Source organism: Xiphias gladius, chromosome 8 (genome assembly GCF_016859285.1).
Source record: "Xiphias gladius isolate SHS-SW01 ecotype Sanya breed wild chromosome 8, ASM1685928v1, whole genome shotgun sequence".
Classification (NCBI taxonomy): domain Eukaryota; kingdom Metazoa; phylum Chordata; class Actinopteri; order Istiophoriformes; family Xiphiidae; genus Xiphias; species Xiphias gladius.
Window position 1 is genome coordinate 511,086 of NC_053407.1, and position 19,251 is coordinate 530,336.

At 32.8% G+C, this 19,251-nt stretch overlaps 2 non-coding genes across 2 annotated transcripts; both read left to right on the plus strand.

Annotated features, from left to right (window-relative positions):
* The first annotated feature begins 14,813 nt into the window (after window positions 1-14,813).
* Window positions 14,814-14,884, plus strand: trnag-gcc. The gene has a single exon. It is a non-coding gene; the product is annotated as a tRNA-Gly (tRNA).
* A 353-nt stretch (window positions 14,885-15,237) lies between these two features.
* Window positions 15,238-15,320, plus strand: trnal-cag. Its single transcript has one exon. It is a non-coding gene; the product is annotated as a tRNA-Leu (tRNA).
* Window positions 15,321-19,251: the final 3,931 nt, after the last annotated feature.

Here is a 19,251-nt window from a genome sequence, read left to right on the forward strand (position 1 = left end):
TGGAATGTTAAATAGTAATTCTAGAATGTTAAAATACAGTTCTAGAAAATAAAAAATAAAAAAAATGTATAGAGTTCTAGACATTTCAGTTAGAATATAAAGTTGAAGTTGTAGAAAGTTATTAAAGTTATTGTAGTTTATTAGATGGTGTTGATGATGTGAAGAGGATGAAGGAGACTCCGCTGACACCGTCTTGATTGCATATAAAGGTTTATTACATAGAAGAAGGGCGTCAACCTAAATTTCCAACCGTGCAAATTTAGATTGTGCAAGTTTATTTGTAGGATGTTGACTTACATTACATGAACAGGTATCAAATTTAAATATACAGTTAAGTAATTGGAAGTTTCAAATGTACAATTATATTTTATTACGGGAAATGTTAATCTACAGCTCTAGAATGGTTACAGTTCTGGAATGTTAAATAGTAATTCTAGAATGTTAAAATACAGTTCTAGAAAATGAAATAAAAAAATTGTAAAGTGTTCTAGACGTTTAAGTTAGAATGTAAATTTGAAGTTGTAGAAAGTTATTAAAGTTATTGTAGTTTATTAGATGGTGTTGATGATGTGAAGAGGACAAAGGAGACTCCGCTGACACCGTCTTGATTGCATATAAAGGTTTATTACAAAGAAGAACAGCGTCAACCTAAATTTCCAACCGTGCAAATTCAAGTGGTGCAAGTTTATTTCTAGGATGTTAAATTACATTACAGGAACAGGTATCAAATTTAAATATACAGTTCAGTAATTGGAAGTTTCAAATGTACAATTACATTTTATTACGGGAAATGTTAATCTACAGCTTTAGAATGGTTACAGTTCTGGAATGTTAAATAGTAATTCTAGAATGTTAAAATACAGTTCTAGAAAATAAAATTAAAAAATTGTATAGAGTTTTAGACGTTTCAGTTAGAATATAAAGTTGAAGTTGTATATAGTTGTTGAAGTTATTGTTAAAGTTATTGATGATGTGAAGAGGACAAAGGAGACTCCGCTGACACCGTCTTGATTGCATATAAAGGTTTATTACAAAGAAGAACAGCGTCAACCTAAATTTCCAACAGTGCAAATTTAAGTGGTGCAAGTATATTTCTAGGATGTTAAATTACATTACATAAACAGGTATCAAATTTAAATATAAAGTTCAGTATTTGGAAGTTTCAAATGTACAATTACATTTCAATACCACATATGTTAATCTACAGCTCTAGAATGGTTACAGTCCTGGAATGTTAAATAGTAATTCTAGAATGTTAAAATACAGTTCTAGAAAATAAAATTAAAAAATTGTATAGAGTTCTAGATGTTTCAGTTAGAATGTAAAGTTGAAGTTGTAGAAAGTTATTAAAGTTATTGTAGTTTTTTAGATGGTGTTGATGATGTGAAGAGGACAAAGGAGACTCGCTGACACCGTCTTGATTGCATATAAAGGTTTATTACAAAGAAGAACAGCGCCAACCTAAATTTCCAACCGTGCAAATTTAGGTTGTGCAAGTTTATTTCTAGGACGTTAAATTACATTACATGAACAGGTATCAAATTTAAATATACAGTTCAGTAATTGGAAGTTTCAAATTTACAATTACATTTCAATACAAGAAATGTTAATCTATTGCTCTAGAATGGTTACAGTTCTGGAATGTTAAATAGTAATTCTAGAATGTTAAAATACAGTTCTAGAAAATGAAATTAAAAAATTGTATAGAGTTCTAGATGTTTCAGTTAGAATGTAAAGTTGAAGTTGTAGAAGGTTATTAAAGTTGTAGTTTATTAGATGGTGTTGATGATGTGAAGAGGACGAAGGAGACACCGCTGACACCGCCTTGATTGCATATAAAGGTTTATTACAAAGAAGAACAGCGTCAACCTAAATTTCCAACCGTGCAAATTTAGGTTGTGCAAGTTTATTTCTAGGATGTTAAATTACATTACATGAACAGGTATCAAATTTAAATATACAGTTCAGTAATTGGAAGTTTCAAATTTACAATTACATTTCAATACAAGAAATGTTAATCTATTGCTCTAGAATGGTTACAGTTCTGGAATGTTAAATAGTAATTCTAGAATGTTAAAATACAGTTCTAGAAAATAAAATTAAAAAATTGTATAGAGTTCTAGATGTTTCAGTTAGAATGTAAAGTTGAAGTTGTAGAAGGTTATTAAAGTTATTGTAGTTTATTAGATGGTGTTGATGATGTGAAGAGGACGAAGGAGACTCCGCTGACACCGTCTTGATTGCATATAAAGGTTTATTACAAAGAAGAACAGCGTCAACCTAAATTTCCAACCGTGCAAATTTAAGTTTTGCAAGTATATTTCTAGGACGTTAAATTACATTAAATGAACAGGTATCAAATTTAAATATACAGTTCAGTAATTGGAAGTTTCAAATGTACAATTACATTTTACGGAAATGTTAATCTACAGCTCTAGAATGGTTACAGTTCCAGGAATATTAAATAGTAATTCTAGAATGTTAAAATACAGTTCTAGAAAATAAAATTAAAAAGTTGTATAGAGTTCTAGACGTTTCAGTTAGAATGTAAAGTTGAAGTTGTAGAAAGTTATTAAAGTTATTGTTAAAGTTATTGATGATGTGAAGAGGACAAAGGAGACTCCCCTGACACCGTCTTGATTGCATATAAAGGTTTATTACATAGAAGAACAGCGTCAACCTAAATTTCCAACCGTGCAAATTTAAGTTGTACAAGTATATTTCTAGGATGTTAAATTACATTAAATGAACAGGTATCAAATTTAAGTATACAGTTCAGTAATTGGAAGTTTCAAATGTACAATTACATTTTATTACGGGAAATGTTAATATACACCTCTAGAATGGTTACAGTTCTGGAATGTTAAATTGTAATTCTAGAATGTTACAATACAGTTCTAGAAAATAAAATTAAAAAGTTGTATAGAGTTCTAGACGTTTCAGTTAGAATGTAAAGTTGAAGTTGTAGAAAGTTATTAAAGTTATTGTTAAAGTTATTGATGATGCAAAGAGGACAAAGGAGACTCCGCTGACACCGTCTTGATTGCATATAAAGGTTTATTACATAGAAGAACAGCGTCAACCTAAATTTCCAACCGTGCAAATTTAGGTTGTCCAAGTATATTTCTAGGATCTTAAATTACATTAAATGAACAGGTATCAAATTTAAATATACAGTTCAGTAATCGGAAGTTTCAAATGTACAATTACATTTTATTAAGGGAAATGTTAATTTACAGCTCTAGAATGGTTACAGTTCTGGAATGTTAAATAGTAATTCTAGAATGTTAAAATACAGTTCTAGAAAATAAAATTAAAAAATTGTATAGAGTTTTAGACGTTTCAGTTAGAATGTAAAGTTGAAGTTGTATATAGTTGTTGAAGTTATTGTTAAAGTTATTGATGATGTAAAGAGGACAAAGGAGACTCCGCTGACACCGTCTTGATTGCATATAAAGGTTTATTACATAGAAGAACAGCGTCAACCTAAATTTCCAACCGTGCAAATTTAGGTTGTCCAAGTATATTTCTAGGATGTTAAATTACATTAAATGAACAGGTATCAAATTTAAATATACAGTTCAGTAATCGGAAGTTTCAAATGTACAATTACATTTTATTAAGGGAAATGTTAATTTACAGCTCTAGAATGGTTACAGTTCTGGAATGTTAAATAGTAATTCTAGAATGTTAAAATACAGTTCTAGAAAATAAAATTAAAAATTGTATAGAGTTTTAGACGTTTCAGTTAGAATGTAAAGTTGAAGTTGTATATAGTTATTGAAGTTATTGTTAAAGTTATTGATGATGTAAGAGGACAAAGGAGACTCCGCTGACACCGTCTTGATTGCATATAAAGGTTTATTACAAAGCAGAACAGCGTCAACCTAAATTTCCAACCGTGCAAATTTAGGTTGTCCAAGTATATTTCTAGGATGTTAAATTACATTACATGAACAGGTATCAAATTTAAATATACAGTTCAGTAATCAGAAGTTTCAAATGTACAATTACATTTCATTACGAGAAATGTTAATCTAAAGCTCTAGAATGGTCACAGTTCTGAATGTTAAATAGTAATTCTAGAATGTTAAAATACAGTTCTAGAAAATAAAATAAAAAAATTGTAAAGAGTTTTAGAAGTTTAAGTTAGAATGTAAAGTTGAAGTTGTAGAAAGTTATTAAAGTTATTGTAGTTTATTAGATGGTGATGATGATGTGAAGAGGACAAAGGAGACCCCGCTGACACCGTCTTGATTGCATATAAAGGTTTATTACAAAGAAGAACAGCGTCAACCTAAATTTCCAACTGTGCAAATTTAAGTGGTGCAAGTATATTTCTAGGATGTTAAATTACATTACATGAAATGGTATCAAATTTAAATATACAGTTCAGTAATTGGAAGTTTCAAATGTACAATTACATTTTATTACGGGAAATGTTAATCTACAGCTCTAGAATGGTTACAGTTCCAGGAATATTAAATAGTAATTCTAGAATGTTAAAATACAGTTCTAGAAAATAAAATTAAAAAGTTGTATAGAGTTCTAGACGTTTCAGTTAGAATGTAAAGTTGAAGTTGTAGAAAGTTATTAAAGTTATTGTTAAAGTTATTGATGATGTGAAGAGGACAAAGGAGACTCCCCTGACACCGTCTTGATTGCATATAAAGGTTTATTACATAGAAGAACAGCGTCAACCTAAATTTCCAACCGTGCAAATTTAAGTTGTACAAGTATATATTTTAGGATGTTAAATGACATTAAATGAACAGGTATCAAATTTAAGTATACAGTTCAGTAATTGGAAGTTTCAAATGTACAATTACATTTTATTACGGGAAATGTTAATCTACACCTCTAGAATGGTTACAGTTCTGGAATGTTAAATTGTAATTCTAGAATGTTACAATACAGTTCTAGAAAATAAAATTAAAAAGTTTTATAGAGTTCTAGACGTTTCAGTTAGACTGTAAAGTTGAAGTTGTATATAGTTATTGAAGTTATATTTAAAGTTATTGATGATGTAAAGAGGACAAAGGAGACTCCGCTGACACCGCCTTGATTGCATATAAAGGTTTATTACATAGAAGAAGGGCGTCAACCTAAATTTCCAACCGTGCAAATTTAAGTGGTGGAAGTATATTTCTAGGATGTTAAATTACATTACATGAACAGGTATCAAATTTAAATATACAGTTCAGTAATTGGAAGTTTCAAATGTACAATTACATTTTATTACGGGAAATGTTAATCTACAGCTCTAGAATGGTTAAAGTTCTGGAATGTTAAATAGTAAATCTAGAATGTTAAAATACAGTTCTAGAAAATAAAATTAAAAAATTGTATAGAGTTTTAGACGTTTCAGTTAGAATGTAAAGTTGGAGTTGTAGAAAGTTATTAAAGTTATTGTAGTTTTTTAGATGGTGTTGATGATGTGATGAGGACAAAGGAGACTCCGCTGACACCGTCTTGATTGCATATAAAGGTTTATTACAAAGAAGAACAGCGTCAACCTAAATTTCCAACAGTGCAAATTTAAGTGGTGCAAGTATATTTCTAGGATGTTAAATTACATTACATGAAAAGAAATCAAATTTAAATATAAAGTTCAGTATTTGGAAGTTTCAAATGTACAATTTCATTTCAATACAACAAATGTTAATCTACAGCTCTAGAATGGTTACAGTCCTGGAATGTTAAATAGTAATTCTAGAATGTTAAAATACAGTTCTAGAAAATAAAATTAAAAAATTGAAAAGAGTTCTAGACGTTTCAGTTAGAATGTAAAGTTGAAGTTGTAGAAAGTTATTAAAGTTATTGTAGTTTTTAGATGGTGTTGATGATGTGAAGAGGACAAGGAGACTCTGACACCGTCTTGATTGCATATAATGGTTTATTACAAAGAATAACATAGTCAACCTTAATTTCTAACAGTGCAATTTTATTTTGTGCAAGTTTATTTCTAGGATTTTAAATTACATTACATGAACAGGTATCAAATTAAAATATACAGTTCAGTAATTGGAAGTTTCAAATTTACAATTACATTTCAATACGAGAAATGTTAATCTAAAGCTCTAGAATGGCTACAGTTCTGGAATGTTAAATAGTAATTCTACAATGTTAAAATAAAGTTCTAGAAAATAAAATTAAAAAATTGAACAGAGTTCTAGACGTTTCAGTTAGAATGTAAAGTTGAAGTTGTAGAAAGTTATTAAAGTTATTGTAGTTTTTTAGATGGTGTTGATGATGTGATGAGGACAAAGGAGACTCCGCTGACACCGTCTTGATTGCATATAAAGGTTTATTACAAAGAAGAACAGCGTCAACCTAAATTTCCAACAGTGCAAATTTAAGTGGTGCAAGTATATTTCTAGGATGTTAAATTACATTACATGAAAAGAAATCAAATTTAAATATAAAGTTCAGTATTTTGAAGTTTCAAATGTACAATTACATTTCAATACGAGAATTGTTAATCTACAGGTCTAGAATGGTTACAGTTCTGGAATGTTAAATAGTAATTCTAGAATGTTAAAATACAGTTCTAGAAAATGAAATAAAAAAATTGTAAAGTGTTCTAGACGTTTAAGTTAGAATGTAAATTTGAAGTTGTAGAAAGTTATTAAAGTTATTGTTAAAGTTATTGATGATGTGAAGAGGACAAAGGAGACTCCCCTGACACCGTCTTGATTGCATATAAAGGTTTAATACAAAGAAAAACAGCGTCAACCTAAATTTCCAACCGTGCAAATTTAAGTTGTGCAAGTTTATTTCTAGGACGTTAAATTACATTACATGAACAGGTATCAAATTTAAATATACAGTTCAGTAATTGGAAGTTTCAAATGTAAGATTACATTTAATGTTAATCTACAGCTCTAGAATGCTTACAGTTCTGGAATGTTAAATAGTAATTCTAGAATGTTAAAATAAAGTTCTAGAAAATAAAATTAAAAAATTGAACAGAGTTCTAGACGTTTCAGTTAGAATGTAAAGTTGAAGTTGTAGAAAGTTATTAAAGTTATTGTAGTTTTTTAGATGGTGTTGATAATGTGATGAGGACAAAGGATTGATTGCATATAAAGGTTTATTACAAAGAAGAACAGCGTCAACCTAAATTTCCAACAGTGCAAATTTAAGTGGTGCAAGTATATTTCTAGGATGTTAAATTACATTACATGAACAGGTATCAAATTTAAATATACAGTTCAGTAATTGGAAGTTTCAAATGTACAATTACATTTCAATACGAGAAATGTTAATCTACAGGTCTAGAATGGTTACAGTTCTGAATGTTAAATAGTAATTCTAGAATGTTAAAATACAGTTCTAGAAAAAAAATAAAAAATAAGAGTTCTAGACATTTCAGTTAGAATATAAAGTTGAAGTTATATAAAGGTTTATTACAAAGACAAGCGCCAACCTAAATTTCCAACCGCATAAATTTAAGTGGTGCAACTATATTTCTAGGATGTTAAATTACATTACATGAACAGGTATCAAATTTAAATATACAGTTCAGTAATTGGAAGTTTCAAATGTACAATTACATTTCAATACGAGAATTGTTAATCTACAGGTCTAGAATGGTTACAGTTCTGGAATGTTAAATATTAATTCTAGAATGTTAAAATACAGTTCTAGAAAATAAAATTAAAAAATTGTATAGAGTTCCAGACGTTTTAGTTAGAATGTAAAGTTGAAGTTATATAAAATTTTTAAATTTATTGTTAAAGTTATTGATGATGTGAAGAGGACAAAGGAGACTCCGCTGACACCGTCTTGATTGCATATAAAGGTTTATTACAAAGAAGAACAGCGTCAACCTAAATTTCCAACAGTGCAAATTTAAGTTGTGCAAGTATATTTCTAGGATGTTAAATTACATTACATGAAATGGGATCGAATTTAAATATACAGTTCAGTAATTGGAAGTTTCAAATTTACAATTACATTTCAATACGAGAAATGTTAATCTACAGCTCTAGAATGGCTACAGTTCTGGAATGTTAAATAGTAATTCTAGAATGTTAAAATACAGTTCTAGAAAATAAAATTAAAAAATTGTATAGAGTTCTAGATATTTCAGTTAGAATGTAAAGTTGAAGTTGTAGAAAGTTATTAAAGTTATTGTAGTTTTTTAGATGGTGTTGATGATGTGAAGAGGACAAAGGAGACTCCGCTGACACCGTCTTGATTGCATATAAAGGTTTAATACAAAGAAGAATAAAGGCCAACCTAAATTTCCAACAGTGCAAATTTAAGTTGTGCAAGTTTATTTCTAGGATGTTAAATTACATTACATGAACAGGTATCAAATTTAAATATACAGTTCAGTATTGGAAGTTTCAAAAGTACAATTACATTTCAATACGAGAAATGTTAATCTACAGCTCTAGAATGGTTACAGTTCTGGAATGTTAAATAGTAATTCTAGAATGTTAAAATACAGTTCTAGAAAATAAAATTAAAAAGTTGTATAGAGTTCTAGACGTTTCAGTTAGAATGTAAAGTTGAAGTTGTATAAAGTTATTAAAGTTATTGTTAAAGTTATTGATGATGTGAAGAGGACAAAGGAGACTCCCTGATACTGACTTGATTGCATATAAAGGTTTATTGTTGTACAAGTATATTTCTAGGATGTTAAATTACATTACATGAACAGGTATCACATTTAAATATACAGTTCAATAATTGGAAGTTTCAAATGTACAATTACATTTTATTACGGGAAATTTTAATCTACAGCTCTAGAATGGTTACAGTTCTGGAATTTTAAATAGTAATTCTAGAATGTTATAATACAGTTCTAGAAAAAAAAATTAAAAAATTGTATAGAGTTCTAGACGTTTCAGTTAGAATGTAAAGTTGAAGTTGTAGAAAGTTATTGAAGTTATTGTTAAAGTTATTGATGATGTGAAGAGGACAAAGGAGACTCATTGACACTGACTTGTGCATATAAATAATACAAAAAAAAAAAAAGTCAAACCTAAATTTCCAACCGTGCAAATGTAAGTTGTGCTAGTATATTTCTAGGGTGTAAAATTACATTACATGAAATGGGATCGAATTTAAATATACAGTTCAGTAATTGGAAGTTTCAAATTTACAATTACATTTCAATACGAGAAATGTTAATCTACAGCTCTAGAATGGCTACAGTTCTGGAATGTTAAATAGTAATTCTAGAATGTTAAAATACAGTTCTAGAAAATAAAAAATAAAAAAATGTATAGAGTTCTAGACATTTCAGTTAGAATATAAAGTTGAAGTTGTAGAAAGTTATTAAAGTTATTGTAGTTTATTAGATGGTGTGAATGATGTGAAGAGGACGAAGGAGACTCCGCTGACACGTCTTGTTTGCATATAAAGGTTTAATACAAAGAAAAACAGCCTCAACCTAAATTTCCAACCGTGCAAATTTAGGTTGTGCAAGTTCATTTCTAGGATTTTAAATTACATTACATGAACAGGTATTAAATTTAAATATACAGTTCAGTAAATGGAAGTTTCAAATTTACGATTACATTTCAATACGAGAATTGTTAATCTACAGCTCTAGAATGGTTACAGTTCTGGAATGTTAAATAGTAATTCTAGAATGTTAAAATACAGTTCTAGAAAAAAAAATTAAAAAGTTGTATAGAGTTCTAGACGTTTCAGTTAGAATGTAAAGTTGAAGTTGTATATAGTTATTGAAGTTATTGTTAAAGTTATTGATGATGTGAAGAGGACAAAGGAGACTCCGCAGACACCGTGTACATTGCATATAAAGGTTTAATACAAAGAAAAACAGCGTCAACCTAAATTTCCAACCGTGCGAATTTAGGTTGTGCAAGTTTATTTCTAGGATGTTAAATGACATTAAATAAACAGGTATCAAATTTAAGTATACAGTTCAGTAATTGGAAGTTTCAAATGTACAATTACATTTTATTACGGGAATTTTTAATCTACAGCTCTAGAATGGTTACAGTTCTGGAATGTTAAATAGTAATTCTAGAATGTTAAAATACAGTTCTAGAAAATAAAATTAAAAAATTGAAAAGAGTTCTAGACGTTTCAGTTAGAATGTAAAGTTGAAGTTGTAGAAAGTTATTAAAGTTATTTAGTTTATTAGGTGGTGTTGATGATGTGAAGAGGATGAAGGAGACTCCGCTGACACCATCTTGATTGCATATAAAGGTTTAATACAAAGAAAAACAGCGTCAACCTAAATTTCCAACCGTGAAAATTTAAGAAGTGCAAGGATTTTTCTAGGATTTTAAATTACATTACATGAACAGGTATCAAATTTACATATACAGTTCAGTAATTGGAAGTTTCAAATGTACAATTACATTTTATTACGGGAATTTTTAATCTACAGCTCTAGAATGGTTACAGTTCTGGAATATTAAATAGTAATTCTAGAATGTTAAAATACAGTTCTAGTAAATGAAAAATTACAAAATTGTATAGAGTTCTAGACGTTTCAGTTAGAATGTAAAGTTGAAGTTGTAGAAAGTTATTAAAGTTATTGTTAAAGTTATTTATGATGTGAAGAGGACAAAGGAGACTCCCCTGACACCGTCTTGATTGCATATAAAGGTTTTTTTAAAAAGAAGAACAGCGTCAACCTAAATTTCCAACCGTGCAAATTTAAGTGGTGCAAGTATATTTCTAGGATGTTAAATTACATTACATGAACAGGTATCAAATTTAAATATACAGTTCAGTAATTGAAAGTTTCATATGTACAATTACATTTCAATACGAGAAATGTTAATCTACAGCTCTAAAACTATTACGGTTCTAGAATGTTAAAATACAGTTCTAGAAAATAAAATTAAAAATTGTATAGAGTTCTAGACGTTTCAGTTAGAATGTAAAGTTGAAGTTGTATATAGTTATTGAAGTTATTGTTAAAGTTATTGATGATGTGAAGAGGAAAAAGGAGATTCCGCTGACACCGTCTTGATTGCATATAAAGGTTTATTACAAAGAAGAACAGCGTCAACCTAAATTTCCAACCGTGCAAATTTAAGTTGTACAAGTATATTTCTAGGATGTTAAATTACATTACATGAATAGGTATCAAATTTAAATATACAGTTCAGTAATTGGAAGTTTCAAATGTACAATTACATTTCAATACAAGAAATGTTAATCTACAGTTCTAGAATGGTTACAATTCTGGAATGTTAAATTACAATTCTAGAATGTTAAAATACAGTTCTAAAAAATAAAAAAAAATTTTATAGAGTTCTAGACGTTTCAGTTAGAATGTAAAGTTGAAGTTGTAGAAAGTTATTAAATTATTATAGTTTATTAGATGGTGTGAATGATGTGAAGAGGACAAAGGAGACTCTGCTGACACCGTCTTGATTGCATATAAAGGTTTATTACAAAGAAGAACAGCGTCAACCTAAATTTCCAACCGTGCAATTTTAGGTTGTGCAAGTATATTTCTAGGATGTTAAATTACCTTACATGAACAGGTATCAAATTTAAATATACAGTTCAGTAATTGGAAGTTTCAAAAGGAACAATTACATTTCAATACAGGAAATGTTAATCTACAGCTCTAGAACGGTTACAGTTCTGGAATGTTAAATTGCAATTCTAGAATGTTAAAATACAGTTCTAGAAAATAAAAAAAATTGTATAGAGTTCTAGACGTTTCAGTTAGAATGTAAAGTTGAAGTTGTATAAAGTTATTAAAGTTATTGTTAAAGTTATTGATGATGTGAAGAGGACGAAGGAGACTCCCCTGACACCGTCTTGATTGCATATAAAGGTTTATTACAAAGAAGAACAGCGTCAACCTCAATTTCCAACCGTGCAAATTTAAGTTGTGCAAGTATATTTCTAGGATGTTAAATTACATTACATGAATAGGTATCAAATTTAAATATACAGTTCAGTAATTGGAAGTTTCAAATGTACAATTACATTTCAATACGAGAAATGTTAATCTACAGCTGTAGAATGGGAAGTTAAAATTCTAGAGTGTCAGGTCACATACCTAGAATGTTAATCACAGTTCTAGAGTCAAGTTGCAGTTCGTGAATATCAAATACCAGTGGAAGAATTCTAATTTCCAGTTCCAAATGTAGAAATCTCATTTCTAGATTGTTAAGGTAAACATCCACAGTAGTCTCTTGACATATAAACATATAATATATATATATAATGTATATAATATATTATATTAAAGTGTAAAAGTACAATTCAACAATTGGAATTTGAGTTCCAAAACATTACTATTTCGAGAATTTTAGGTTACATTCTAGAGTGTTAGGTCACATTTCTATAATTTAACGTTATAATCCTGGAATGGTAAGATATAGGTAATAAAATGGTAAGTCATCACACTAGTATGTTAACTTACAGTTCTCTATTGATACACAGCACAAGACTGGAATTTCAACGATGATTCCAACTATGTTGATTTCACTTTTCGATTTTTCAAGGTATAGTTGTAGAGAGTTAGGTTACAATAGTGGAATAGATATAGAATTTAAATGTACCATTCAACAATTATGAGTTTCACATTTATACCTGGAGTTTCAATTCGGGTTACAATTCTAGACTGTTAAGTTACAGTTCTGGAATGTTACATTGTCTCCATTTTGCAGAGCAAGTCTTCAGCCAATCATGTTATAATCTTTGCCATAAACTCTGAGTCTTGAACATGCAGTTGAGACTTTAGCTCCCTGACCTTAACCCTTAAGACAGCAGCTACTCCAAAAATGTACTTTAAAGTAAAGTAAAGTACATTTTACTTTAACATGTAGCAGTTCCTGTACTTTTTTTAACTTCTTGCTGTGGACAAGATTGAGATTCTGGCTGACAAAATGGAAGCATCTGCAGTAAATCAGGAGGGCCGAGCAGTCTAAGGTGCTGCATTAAGGTGGCAGTCTCCACTGGAGGCGTGGGTTCGAATCCCACTTCTGACATACAAGTTTGTATTTGAACCTGACTGTCTCATCGAAGCAGTTGCAGAGCAAGCCTTCAGCCAATCATCTTATAATCTTTACCATAAGCTCTGAGTCTTGAACATGCAGTGGAGACTTCAGCTCCCTGACCTAAAACCTTAAGACACCACCTACTCCCACCCAATGGAAGTAACACACTAAGGCTGACTAAAGCTTTGTGTGTTAACTGAGATAACTGTCTGAGATAACTGTATAGCTGGACAGATTTGGCTGTCATGCACTGAAGCATGAAAACTTGTTTTGTGCTTTGGGTAGGAATTGAATACAGGCCCAACGCGTGGCAGATGAGAATTCTACCCAGAACCACCAATGCTGCACCAATGGGTTAACATATGCCGTCAGCGTGAAGACACATCCGTTTTGTAGATTTTCAAGTCCATAACCATCAAACCTGAAAGCAGAGGAGTAGTGGTGAAATTTGGTACGCTCACAGAGAGACCATAGGACGTAATCAATATTTGTTGTTGCCTGAACCTACCAGTTTCATTCTAATATAGTCTACCAGACTTTTTGAGAAGCTGTTCTTCTGCCAGGGTTTCCTGTTAACAAACTTGACTCTGCGAGTGTCCATGGTATGTAGCTGCCTTCCAAGCAGGTGTTCACATCTTGGATGGCTGGATTGAGAGTCCTTTAGACTAAACATGCAATTCATTTGTCTTTAAAATGTGTAATTTTTCTTCCGTACATATACATTGCCCCATTCCAACTCATTTTATATATGGCGATAAAGTCAAGCATTGCAGCTTAAGATATTCATTTTAGGTTTGAAGTGAATCTAGTGGTTTCCAGATCCGCCATACACCTACAGCATTCTAAGATCGAGACAATTTACCAATCTTGACATATAGCGTAACACAATACAATAAAATTCATAGTTATTTAGTTATGAAATGCGTCTCTCATGTGTGAATGTTGTTAACTTTCATTTCTTTACTTATTTTTCAGTATATAATACTGTTACACTGTCATGCATGAAACTGGTCCCCAAACGTGACATAGAGCCAAACATATTGGTTTTTTAAGCCAAGGCCGTCTGCCCTCTACATTGGCAACCCTGCTGCATTGCGGGACTGGTTTCATTCAAATGAATGAGAGGAATGCCCTGTTTTTTCCACACATAGCTTAAGTCAGCCTGAAGGAAGCCTTAGTGTGTTACTTCCATTGGGTGGTAGTAGGTACTGTCTTAAGGGTTAAGGTCAGGGAGCTTAAGTCTCCACTGCATGTTCAAGACTCAGAGCTTATGGTAAAGATTATAAGATGATTGGCTGAAGGCTTGCTCTGCAACTGCTTCGATGAGACAGTCAGGTTCAAATACAAACTTGTATGTCAGAAGTGGGATTCAAACCCACGCCTCCAGTGGAGACTGCCACCTTAATGCAGCACCTTAGACTGCTCGGCCCTCCTGATTTACTGCAGATGCTTCCATTTTGTCAGCCAGAATCTCAATCTTGTCCACAGCAAGAAGTTAACAAAAAAAGTACAGGAACTGCTAAGGAAGCCTTAGTGTGTTACTTCCATTGGGTGGAAGTAGGTACTGTCTTAAGGGTTAAGGTCAGGGAGCTTAAGTCTCCACTGCATGTTCAAGACTCAGAGTTTATGGCAAAGATTATAATATGATTGGCTGAAGGCTTGCTCTGCAAAATGGAGACCTATAGGTCTCTCTGGGCATTTTTAGGTGGGTATATGGTAGCTGCTCGTGTGGGTATAAGAAGCGTACCTGCGTACAAGCACCACTACCCCACTGCTCTGATGAATGATGGATACGGACAAATAATGAATGTGTTTTCATGCCGCGACGTTTTGAGCCCATTTTGTTGTAAGAGTCGAGCATTGGTGGTTCAGTGGTAGAATTCTCGCCTGCCACGCGGGAGGCCCGGGTTCGATTCCCGGCCAATGCAGGTTTGCTTTTGTCTTTGCGTTGTAACAGCTGAAGCTGAGCGCATGTAGTGAGGTTCTCAGTTCTGAATACATGGTCACCATAAAAAATCTCCGTGTAATGTACGTCAACATATAATCACACGTACAAACAACACTACTCCTCTGCTTTCAGGTTTGATGGTTATGGACTTGAAAATCTACAAAACGGATGTGTCTTCACGCTGCCGGCATGTTAACCCATTGGTGCAGCATTGGTGGTTCAGTGGTAGAATTCTCATCTGCCATGCGGGAAAAATCAGTGGATAAATCATGGATAATCAGTTTTTTTTATTGGGAATCTTGCAAAAATATATACTCAATTGGTTTGCTATACGTCAGGATGGCCGAGTGGTCTAAGGTGTTGTGTTCAGGTTGCAGTCTCCCTTGGAGGTGTGGGTTCGAATCCCATTTCTGACAAACAAGCTTGAGTTTGAATGGGATGTAGTCATTTTATAAATGACAGCGCCTCAGAAACAAGGTCAAAGGTCATTTTGGGAAAGTGAGCAAAGGAAATTTATTTTAAATATACTTTAAATTAAAGGTCTTTGTTTTTTTTCAATTAATAACCTCAATAATAACAATAGAGACTTAACCTGTGTGCATAAATGCAATATATGTGCAAACCGATAATGCAGTTTAATGATATTATCCTTTTATTTACCATTTGGATATTGTTCCTGCTATTTCTACTGCATCTTATCCCATTCTAGCTGCTGTAATGTATATATATATATATATATATATATCTGTTGAATATTACTTTTTGCCACCACAATAACCTGATCTTCCCAGGGGTATCACTTTTTCATCCCATGTCATATTAAATACTCCCCTCGGAATCTGATGATTTAGATGTTATAATTAGTTAACAATTAGTTAACAAGCTTACCGGAGCACATTAAAAACCAGCTTCGTGGCACTGCTCTTCCAGGACCATGGATGTCAGGATTTGTGCAGCCCAAAGAGAGCCAGATTAGATTTGCCCTGTGGATGTTGATCCCTATGCAGTTCCAGCATGCCACTCTCTGTTTTTACTGTAGGTCAGACTCAGAGCGTCTGTAGTGATTCATGTAAAAAGCATGTTTATTGGGAAAAAGCTGAAGGGGGCTCATGCTGCCCGTCCCAATACACATTGTTGTTTGTGAGCCCTCATTTCCCTGAATCTCTTACGACGGAGGTCCCTGGTTAGTGCGTCCCACAGAGTCACAAGGGACACATTTATGGGCAATACAGCCGGTTGAAATGTATCAGAATTTTCTTTTAAGTTGCTTGTTAGTGGGAATCTGTTGTTAATTAACTGAGCTTTTTAAATGATCACACTTTTTAGTTTGGAAACAGACTAGAGCAGCTCAGTGTTCTGTAATTTTTTTACTCTTAAAAAAAGACCTAAGACCAACTCACACACACATTTTGTGGTTGTTAATTCCATTATGCACCACATTTGCTCATCTCACACTCACCCATCTCTCTACTCAATGAGCTGGTACTCTGGTGTGTGTGTGTGTGTGTGTGTGTGTGTGTGTGTGTGTGTGTGTGTGTGTGTGTGTGTGTGTGTGTGTGTGTGTGTATGTGTGTGCGTGTGTGTGAGTGCAATCACTTCTGTCTGCCTTGCTGTTAGTCTTTTTAATCTCGACCTTACTCTGTCTTTCATCACATGATCTCATGAGATTCTCTTTGCATCAATGACACACTTCTATCTTTGTGAGGAAAATCATTGACGTAATGCATTCACAAGCCTCTTACCCTCACAGCATCCATCACAACTAAATGCCTAACACTAACTCTTACTCTAATCCTAACCTAAACTTAATTCTACCCTTAACCTTACACCCTCAAACGGCCCTTTGAAGGTGTGAAGACTGGTCAAAATGTCCTCACAATGCAGAAATGTCCCCATTAAGATCAAAATCAGATTTGTCCATACAGCACATAGAAAGCACATTGCTGATCCATGTGAGGGTCTGAAGGGAAAGAATGCAGTCCGGTGGTGCTTCTACAGCCTGCACAAGCACAAGTCCGAAATCACTGCAGCGCAATTGAAAAATACTGCTGAGGGTTTGCAAAAAACAGTGTACACTCCTGGGAATGATGCTTCTGGATCAGTATAAATTTGAAAATGAGCACTCAAGGACGGGTTCTGTACCTCTGATTAGAGGGCGGTAACATTCTTTTTTTATGTATAAATTTCATGACGTAGATAAGTCCCAAATTGTTACCTCTATGTCAGCATTGGCCTTGTAAGGTTCAGGATGATTTAAAACCGTAGATGGCGTGTTGAGCCCTTTTCAAGCCGTTAATATATCGCTACAGTGACTCACTATCACAAAGTTGAATTACGAGACGAGACAGCTGCTAGCTGTTTAGCATGCTAACTTCAGTAGAAGAAAACAAGGGATTGACAAGTAAAGCAATGAAGTTCGATGCTGAAGTCGTAAGGTTTCTTCTGGACTGGTAAGTAAACAGCTGTTAATGCTAATGCTGGCTATGTGGCGAGAGCAAAAACTTAAAAACTTTAAACCTTTAAAAACATCAGTCCTTTGAGCGCCATGCTAATGTATGCTTATAGTAAGGGCAGTATTACTAGCACTGTTTTTCATGATTAAGAGTTATATATATATATATATATATATATATATATAAATATATATATATATATATATATATATATATATATAAATATATATACACACACACACACACACACATATACACATATACATACATATATGTAATAACTATATGTTATTCTGTTGTATACTTTTTGAAACTATTATATCAGTATGATTGACATTCTTTTTTTCACATCTTTTCAATGCATACACAGTCACTCATGCTTCTAATGACTCAACACATTCAAATTCAAGCACAAACATTGACCAGTGAGCTCTCTTAATCATTGCTTTTTAACAGGTGTGACGACTACAGGGTTAAAGTCATTTGGGGAATGAAATGGCAGTGTGGTGTTCATTTGGTGGGTACATGTCCTGTCTTTTTTATTATTTAACCATACCTTAACCACATATTAGTTGTCATGTGGCGGTATTACCGGAATAATCAACTGAAAAACATGGCACTTAAAATTTTTTCTTTTCTTTTTAAATGTGTTAAAAAGTAAGTTCTTATATGTTGGAAGAGAGAAAGCAATCTTTCTAAAGTTAAATTTTATTCAAGTTTGGCAGTCTATCGTGTGCATCAGTCTTGCTTTAAACTGTAAAGTAAAAGTCATGTGTAAAAGTCTAATTATTCTGTAGTGCTTTATAGATTAAGGCGTTCTCAGTCCACCAACAAGTGCTTACAAGTGAGACCAATTGTATCTAATTTCATGCTGGTCTCTTGCAGAGTTGCCACTTGGTTCAGAATCAGTTTCAGTTATGAGGCTGTAATTTGTTTCAGCATGTCTCCTCCTCTTGGAACTGTGGGAAACATTGTTTAATCTCTCGACTAATGCAGGGCTCCCTCTGGGAAGCTGATGGTATAACATCTAATATAATTACTGGCTCCTCGGCTACAAGTCAGAGCAACACTCTGTCATCAATTACAGCTAATTAAACGCGTGCTCAGGCTGTCCTGACACCGTTTATGTTACAGCAGAGGACACGGTTCCACAAAAACCCTACAATTAGACACCATTTTAAATTAGACATTTGTGTGAGTTTGGATTCAGCCTGGTTCACCTCAAATGTTGTAACATGGTGTATTCTTGCAGGGAAATTCCATCATCACTAAAGAGGAGTTCAACTGCTGGAATTATAACTAGCAACACATTCCTCCTGTCCTCCTGCCAACTTGATTCCTTGTTAGGACTGTAAATGTTACTGTTACTGCTGACTTTAAAGGTATTTAATGGCCTTCCTCCAAAATACATCACTGATTTTGTCGACTCTTAAGTACCCGTGCACCCTCAGATTGGTGACTTGAGCTCTGCGGGGTCTTCCCAGCTCTCCACTGGTGAGGGTGACTGAGTCTTCATAGTTAAAACCCCCACACTTTATAACACTACTGATCCTGTGTTTTAAAATGCCTCTTAGAAGAATTGTTTCACAGTTTGGGAAACATGCTTATTAACTTTCTTCCTAGGAGTTAGATGAGAAGATGGATGCCACTCTCATACCTTTATGCTAAATATGAAGTTGGGAGATGGTTAGCTTATCTTAGCATAAAGACCGGAAACAGGGGGAAACAGCAAGCCTGGCTCCGCTAAAGGAAAGACGAGCCGTCTAGCAGCACCTCTAAAGCTCATTAATTCACCTTTTATATCACCTTTGTTTAACCTGAACAAAAAGTGAAGTGTAATATAACAGTTTGCCATTTTACAGCGGCTTACGTGCCAGACTATTTCTTGGCCAGG